This window comes from Palaemon carinicauda, chromosome 22 (genome assembly GCF_036898095.1).
Source record: "Palaemon carinicauda isolate YSFRI2023 chromosome 22, ASM3689809v2, whole genome shotgun sequence".
Taxonomy (NCBI): Eukaryota; Metazoa; Arthropoda; class Malacostraca; order Decapoda; family Palaemonidae; genus Palaemon; species Palaemon carinicauda.
Window position 1 is genome coordinate 80,009,778 of NC_090746.1, and position 7,500 is coordinate 80,017,277.

At 30.0% G+C, this 7,500-nt stretch overlaps 1 protein-coding gene across 4 annotated transcripts in view; it reads right to left on the reverse strand.

Annotated features, from left to right (window-relative positions):
• The window catches only part of cpx (complexin), a 419,609-nt gene extending 415,412 nt beyond the window's left edge, over nucleotides 1-4,197 (reverse strand). For all 4 annotated transcript variants that reach the window (XM_068346436.1, XM_068346435.1, XM_068346434.1 and 1 more), the window contains exon 1: nucleotides 4,134-4,197. The gene's annotated coding sequence lies outside the window, so the exon portion shown is untranslated. The remainder of the gene's footprint in view (nucleotides 1-4,133) is intronic.
• Between the last annotated feature and the right edge of the window lie 3,303 nt (nucleotides 4,198-7,500).

Here is a 7,500-nt window from a genome sequence, read left to right on the forward strand (position 1 = left end):
CTGATAGCAATACAGTGGTATAGTAATATAGTAATGCAGTAATATAAGGCATCTATGCCATAAAAAATCAATAGGAAACTAGATAGAAGAACAATTACTAATGTGGAATCAATGCCGAGTTCATTGAGTAGAGAGAAAGAGAGACGTTTTCGTTAACTCTGCATATATATCTTGGTGGCTTCCACGTTACGTCAGCAGCAAAATTACTATGAACTAGAAAACTGGCCTAATGTGCTGAAAAATTCAACACATATTTTTTGGCACCATTCTGCAACTCGTTATCCTCAAGCACTCATCACTACTCATAAATGTTGAGCAACATAATAAACATGTAAATAAATAAGCAGGTCCCTCATATCTATGCATATATTCACTCCCCTGAAACTAACAAGAACTTCAGGAGCGATTTATTTTCTTTATTCAGTATTAACCTGGACAACTTTAGTATCAAGGCGAGGTTTGCCTACCAGGGACTGTAAATATGTATTGTACATAAAAATCTATTTTTGCCTCAGGTAGGAATGTAAAAAATTGTAGTAAAAATATTTGGAGAATAAAAGAGTTACACCAATAAAACTCCGGGCTGCATCTCTTAATCCTAGACTGAACCCGAATGCATTTTTACTAATGTTTCTCTTTAAAGAAAAATAACGATTCTTCTCATAACTTTCTCTCCCTTGCTTTATATACTTTTCTCTCTGGTTCTCTTTCAGCACGCTAGGGGCTTTTTTTTACGAATTTACTGACACGATATTCGGCTTTGTAGCGTAACGCTTGCTTTGGAAGGTGAAATAAATTTAATTTGTTTCTTTGAGATATACAGTAATGTAAATATAACACCAGTCTTTAACAATATTTTTCGAAATACTTATGCCCTACTGTATTAATCCAAGCAATAATCAACGGGAGATTATTAAGAATTAAGATATATAAAAAAAACATGATAACAAAATTATAAACTGAAAGACAAATACCCTGTCTTCGCTTGAATCCTTGTTTCCTTTCGCCTTTAAGGAATGAAACTGTGTAGGCAGCCGCTATATATAAAATTGGTTAGCAATGTCAAAGTTTTAAATAATTATTCGCTATATAGCCCTATAACGTCAAACTTTCAAAAATTCATGAATTGTTTTGCCATAAATACATTTACCAGGTAGCAGTTTTTGGACTTCTTGATGTAAATTTTTAGAGAGAAGATTTGTTTAAAACAGCTAAGTTCCAAACCTGATGAAGATTACAAACTTTGTGAGTGATCATAATACACGAGCTTATGGTAGGTTGTTTTTAATTTTTTCAAGATATTATCAACAAAAGTCTAACGTAAAAACAAAACGAAACTTTAGATCATAACAAAACAAATGGTTCATCTGAAGTTTGCAGCTAAAATCTCTCTCAAAAACTGTGAAAATACTATGAGCATCACAAAATTCGGGCACTTGAAAAATCCACATACAAAATTCAAATTCCTTCAACTTGTATCAATTACATAACAAATAATGAAGATCTAAAAGAGAAAAAAAAATATTTGTGGGTGTTTGGTGAAATCAATAGAGCGAGAAGGCTTACACGGAGCCACTGCAGTGACCTTCCTCTCAACTGCATTATTTTTACTTGGATATTCTCTCTTCCTTTCCAAAACTTTAACAGTTGCGTTCTTATTTCCTATTATCTGGGCAATGACCTTCAAATATGTATATAGAAATAAATAACTTCGTTTTTTACACTGTTCGACGAAAATAAAGTTTTTAATTCCACTAAATCATACAGCTTTTCAGTCACGCATTTCCAATTGGAGCTTATATTTTAGAGTCGGAACATGTATTTCCTTCAACGTTTAGACAGCATTTGATACAGCAAGGGAATTTAACGGAACTTTCTTCTATGCACATGTAATCTTTAAAAATATTACAATATATAAATATATATATATATATATATATATATATATATATATATATATATATATATATATATATATATGTGTGTGTGTGTGTGTGTGAGTGTGTGTATGTGCATATGCTCGTGCGTATGTAGATTGTGTGTGTTTATGAATGCCATTAACAATAAAATATTTCCACTTATCCAATTCAATTCCTTTGGGAGACAAAGATGAAAATACCTTCTATTCAGCACGAGTGATTTACACTACCTACGACTGAACCTTCAAACTTTAACTCGATAAAGGACCCCTACTCGAGAAAATATATTTCATTTTGCGCGTTATCAAACAATCATTATAACTTATAATTTTCTATACATGAGAGAGAGAGAGAGAGAGAGAGAGAGAGAGAGAGAGAGAGAGAGAGAGAGAGAGAGAGAGAGAGAGAGAGAGAGAGAGAGAAAGAAATTTAGTATAAATTTTATCAAGTATAAAACTTAAAATTTCTTCAGAAAGTGATTCACATACACAAGTATATAAACATATACAAACAAATATACATATACACAGATATATATATATATATATATATATATATATATATATACACACACACACATATATATATACATATATATATATATATATATATATATATATATATATATATATATATATATATATATATATATATATATATATATATATAAGCACGTATTTGTACATTTAAGGCTTTTACGCACATCATATTCAAATATTTAACAAATGTTAAAATCTATTACTAATGATCGTAAACAAAGACAAAGAAAGCAACTATTCTTGTAAATGAAAAAGTTGAATGAAACTATTCCATTATGTATACCTAAACTTAGTTATTTCCCTGTTTACTATCAAAATTCGAATGAATATTTTTTGGGGGTTCAAAATTACTCAAAAAAAACTTCATACTTGTATAATCAAAATCTGTTCTCTCGGATATTTAGGTTACACGCAATTCTAAAAAACTTCAAGATAATAATAATAACAATAATGATAATTAGCCACATTTAGTACAAAACATCTAACAACTGCAAGTTTGAGCGCTGATTTTCAATAGCGTAAAAGTTCGTCTCAATTATTTTTGTAATTTAATCTTACTGTTGAACTAAAAGTCTTATTAAAAACACTGAAAGTTTGATAATTATGTATTGTTTACCAGCAGATCATAAACTATCTAAATCGCAAAATTAAACTTGCAATCCACCAATCTCTAAATATTCTATTCGTGTTGCAAAAGTTAGTAAAATAAAATATAAGAAAATAATTTTTATACTTGAAAGTAAATCGAAGTCAGAAACTAATTTTCAAAATTTAGGTTTGTTAGATATTTCTAAGCCAAGGAAAAAACCTATTGGCTTTATGCTGAAATTATTATTTTCTTAATCAATCATTGATTGCGACATCTAAACAATGTTATCCCTCAACATGTCATTCCATTGTGGTAGCAGGAGTTTAATTCTTTCACCACAACTAAAATATATTTCATTACATGCATAAGTATGTAAAATCATAATTGTTAATAAATATAGTTATATGTATATAGTATTTTTAGAAAAAGAGAGACAAATTAAAAACTTCAAGACTAAAAAATGAGATGGAGAAGCTATTTTATATTTAAGAGAAACCGTCCAAACAAATATTTTCCTTTTGGATAAAGTTTTCATGCATTGTGTTTTTTATTCTCTTATCTCCCCACCATGCCAATATGACAATTTCAGTTGAAAAACTGATAATCAATATACTTCTTCATACGGCCCCATAAAATTGCTTGAATTATCACAAAAGCTCCGGCGCTCGAATTGTCGAGAAGTTGAAGAACTTCTGCTGTCAAACTTCCAAGAAGCGAGAGTTGAGATTTCGAAGAGAGGAGAAACTCTAGGGCGATGCAGAGGAGGTTAATCACTAATGGAACAACAGCAATGCGTCATGCTCTCAAAGCTCTCTTTGGACTGAATCCCTCAGAATAAGACAGAAACACAATATCACAACATATCACATCACAGCCAACGCACATTTCAACATCGAAATAAATCAAGTATTGTACAATTAAAAATAAACAAACTGCCTTAAAATCAATAAAAGAGAGATTCCACACTGGTTATTCAAGTTCACTGGTAACAAAATAGATCATTTTATATCAATATACGCTTTTCCACATCAACTTCCAACGTAATGAAAACAATAAGTGACAAAAACTCAGAGAGCAAGAGCTTACCTCCATCCCCGTGCCGAGTGATCCGAACAACTGGGCTCCTAACTTTCAGCAGAAACGGTTGTAGTTATCGCACTGCTCAGTTGCCAACTCCCCTATATGGTGCCAAATTTCTTTGAGATCCCAACCCATGAATCAAGTCGGCACAATTTACGGAACGATATGAGATAGATAATGGGCTTGTTCGGTGTCCAAATTCTTCTTTTGATATTGATTTTTTATTATATAATTAGATTCTAAAGGTAAAACCTTAAGATTATATAAATTGAGCCGCGGTAAATACAACTCGAATTTATATTCAAAAGAGCAAAACCTATTAAACGAAATTGATTTGAATGAACTGAATTCGCTCCTCAGTAAGTAAATAAGGTATAGACAAAGTAATACAAAAATAATATTTATGAATAACGAAGTCAAATTTTGATATATAAAAAACTACTCTTTAGAATGATATTCTGCTAAATGACCATAGGAATCATAATCCTTCCTTTTAATAATCTTTCCATAAACACCCACACCCGCACACACACACACACACACACACACTATATATATATACATATATATATATATATATATATATATATATATATATATGTATGTGTGTGTGTGTGTGTGTGTGTGTGTGTTGTATGTATGCCACGCCCAGAGTGGAAGTCAGTTTTAACGAGGAAACAAAAAATCTCCTAAAAAAGGGAAAAAAATATGTGATAATTGAGGTAAAATTGACGAACTTATGTTGTACTTCTGAATTCTCCCTAAAAGGTATGTGGTCATCTACTGGATATTTAATGTTCATAAATATTTGCAAGCGAACCATAAATAATGAAAATGTAACTTTGAAAAAAAAAAAAATAACACAAATTTTGATTTTAAATCAAATGAAGGTGGTAGATCATGTATTATTATTATTATTATTATTATTATTATTATTATTATTATTATTATTATTATTATTATTATTATTATTATTATTATTATTTGCTAGGCTACAACCCTAGTTGGAAAAGCAGGATGTTATAATCCCAGGGGCTCCAATAGAGAAAATAGCCCAGTGAGCAAAGGAAACAGAAAATAAGAAAAGTAATTAACAATTAAAATAAAATATTTCAAGAACAGTAACAACACTAAAATAAATATTTCATATATAAACTATAAGAACTTAAACAAAACAAGAGGATGAAAAATAAGATAGAATAGTCTTCCCGAGTGTACCCTCAAGCAAGAGAACTCTAACCCAAGACAGTAGGTTAGCGATGGGTGTTCCTACAGAGGGTGAATCAATACACAAATAAGTCACGCAGAGGATGACTGACTGTCGCATTTTTTCTAGGTAGAGCAAATGTAATATTTCAATACTAATAACTCTTCTTCACAGTCTTAATCTCAGGATGTGAATGCATTATATTTTAACAACAACAACAACAAAACTTGCAGTCACATCTAGTTCACTGCAGGACAAAGGCCTGAGACATATCCTTATTCAGGTCTGGGGTTTGCCTAGTTTTCATAACCACGTTGGTCAAATACAGATTAATGATGGTGGGAGACTTTCCTCTGGTCGCTCACAGCAAACCAACCTAGCGTGAGTCGCTCTGACTAGTAGAGCTTTGCTGATTATGTCAATACACAAAGCCTTTCACTACGTTAAGGTATCCCCACCCAGACTCCTTTAACATGAACATACAAATGAACTCATAGGTATGGTAAGTGTATTCAAATGTGAATGTGGTTCCAATGACGAGTAAGCAGTATACATTATAACTTTATGAATTGGAGGTTCTACCAATATAATGTATTAATCAAAGAAAAGATGGACCTTAACGAAATTATCGACAAAATCTTAAAACTATCTTAGCAACTCAAAATCAGAAAAAAATATATATTTACAACAAATTGTTCAAACTTAACTATAAATTCATTATCATCTTGTCAATTAAACCAAAAATAATAGATTTCTAAAGTCAATGGATATGGTGGAAAAAAAATATTGTATGATATCGTTATAAAAAAACCCCAACCATTTGAAATAAGAGATACTGTGGGATATTATATTCCAAATAATGTTAAATACCATATTTATAAACATTTAAAGTCCATTCCCTCGACTATAAACGTAGTAAAACACAATTTTTGATTAATTTACGAAATTTACAAATGCATGCCAGCCCCCCCCCCCCACACACACAAAAAAAAAAAAAAAAAAAAAAACTATCATATATGAACATTCACAGTACAAACAGTTGGACGCACTTGAGCTAGCAAACGCCTATATGTCATATACACATAACAACAAACGTAATAACGCTAATTGTTATGGACATTTCCCCCTTAGATTTTAATTATTATATATAGCAATATACAAATCAGCCTAGAAAGATAAACAGACACAAACAGACAACTCTACTTGTTTGTAAGCACAAGCACACGGAAAGAGCATCAACGGTTACAGAACTATCGCGCAAAGGAAATTAATTAATTAAAGCGCAGATGAAACTATATTTACCTCGCAGAGCAGGTATGATATTCACTCTCGTGACTGATTGGATATTTTTTATTCATAGTCACAGTAATTGCAATCCGGTGTTTTAATGAAACAAAATTCTTCAGATTTTATATAGCGCCGATTGTTTTTTTTTACGACAGTAAATCGCTTTCCGTTATAGGTGACCGAGAGAGACAAATGATACGGTATTGACTATTGTCTTCTTAACATTTATACGTGCTGTATATATATATATATATATATATATATATATATATATATACTGTACATATATATATATATATATATATATATATATATATATATATTTACACTTTTATATACATATATAGACATATATATACACAAATATATATATATATATATATATATATATATATATATATATATATATACATATATATATATATATATATATACATATATATATACATATATATATGTATATATATACATATATATATATATATATATATATATATATATATATATAAGATCGGTAAATAGATATAATCAAAACGTCAGTAACTCTATGCATTTACAAAGGGATCTCTTTTGTAGTGAGTGTACATCGAACAATCTTGTATTCACTGTTCCATTATTTTTTATCTTTCTTCTTATATCTATGATATTCAGTCAAAACGGTATTCGTAGGTTTGAATACTTGAATGAAAACGCTCTGATTCAATATACTGCCCAAAATAAATAATTAAATCGTTAGTTTTTATAATTTTGTTCTTACGTATTCCATATAGTTTATTTCATAAAATTCAAATGGAAAATTCGTTCTAATATCGTTCTTCACCAAAAATTAAGAAACTCTGCACTTTCATAGACAAGTCTACTAAGTAGTCACTCCAAACA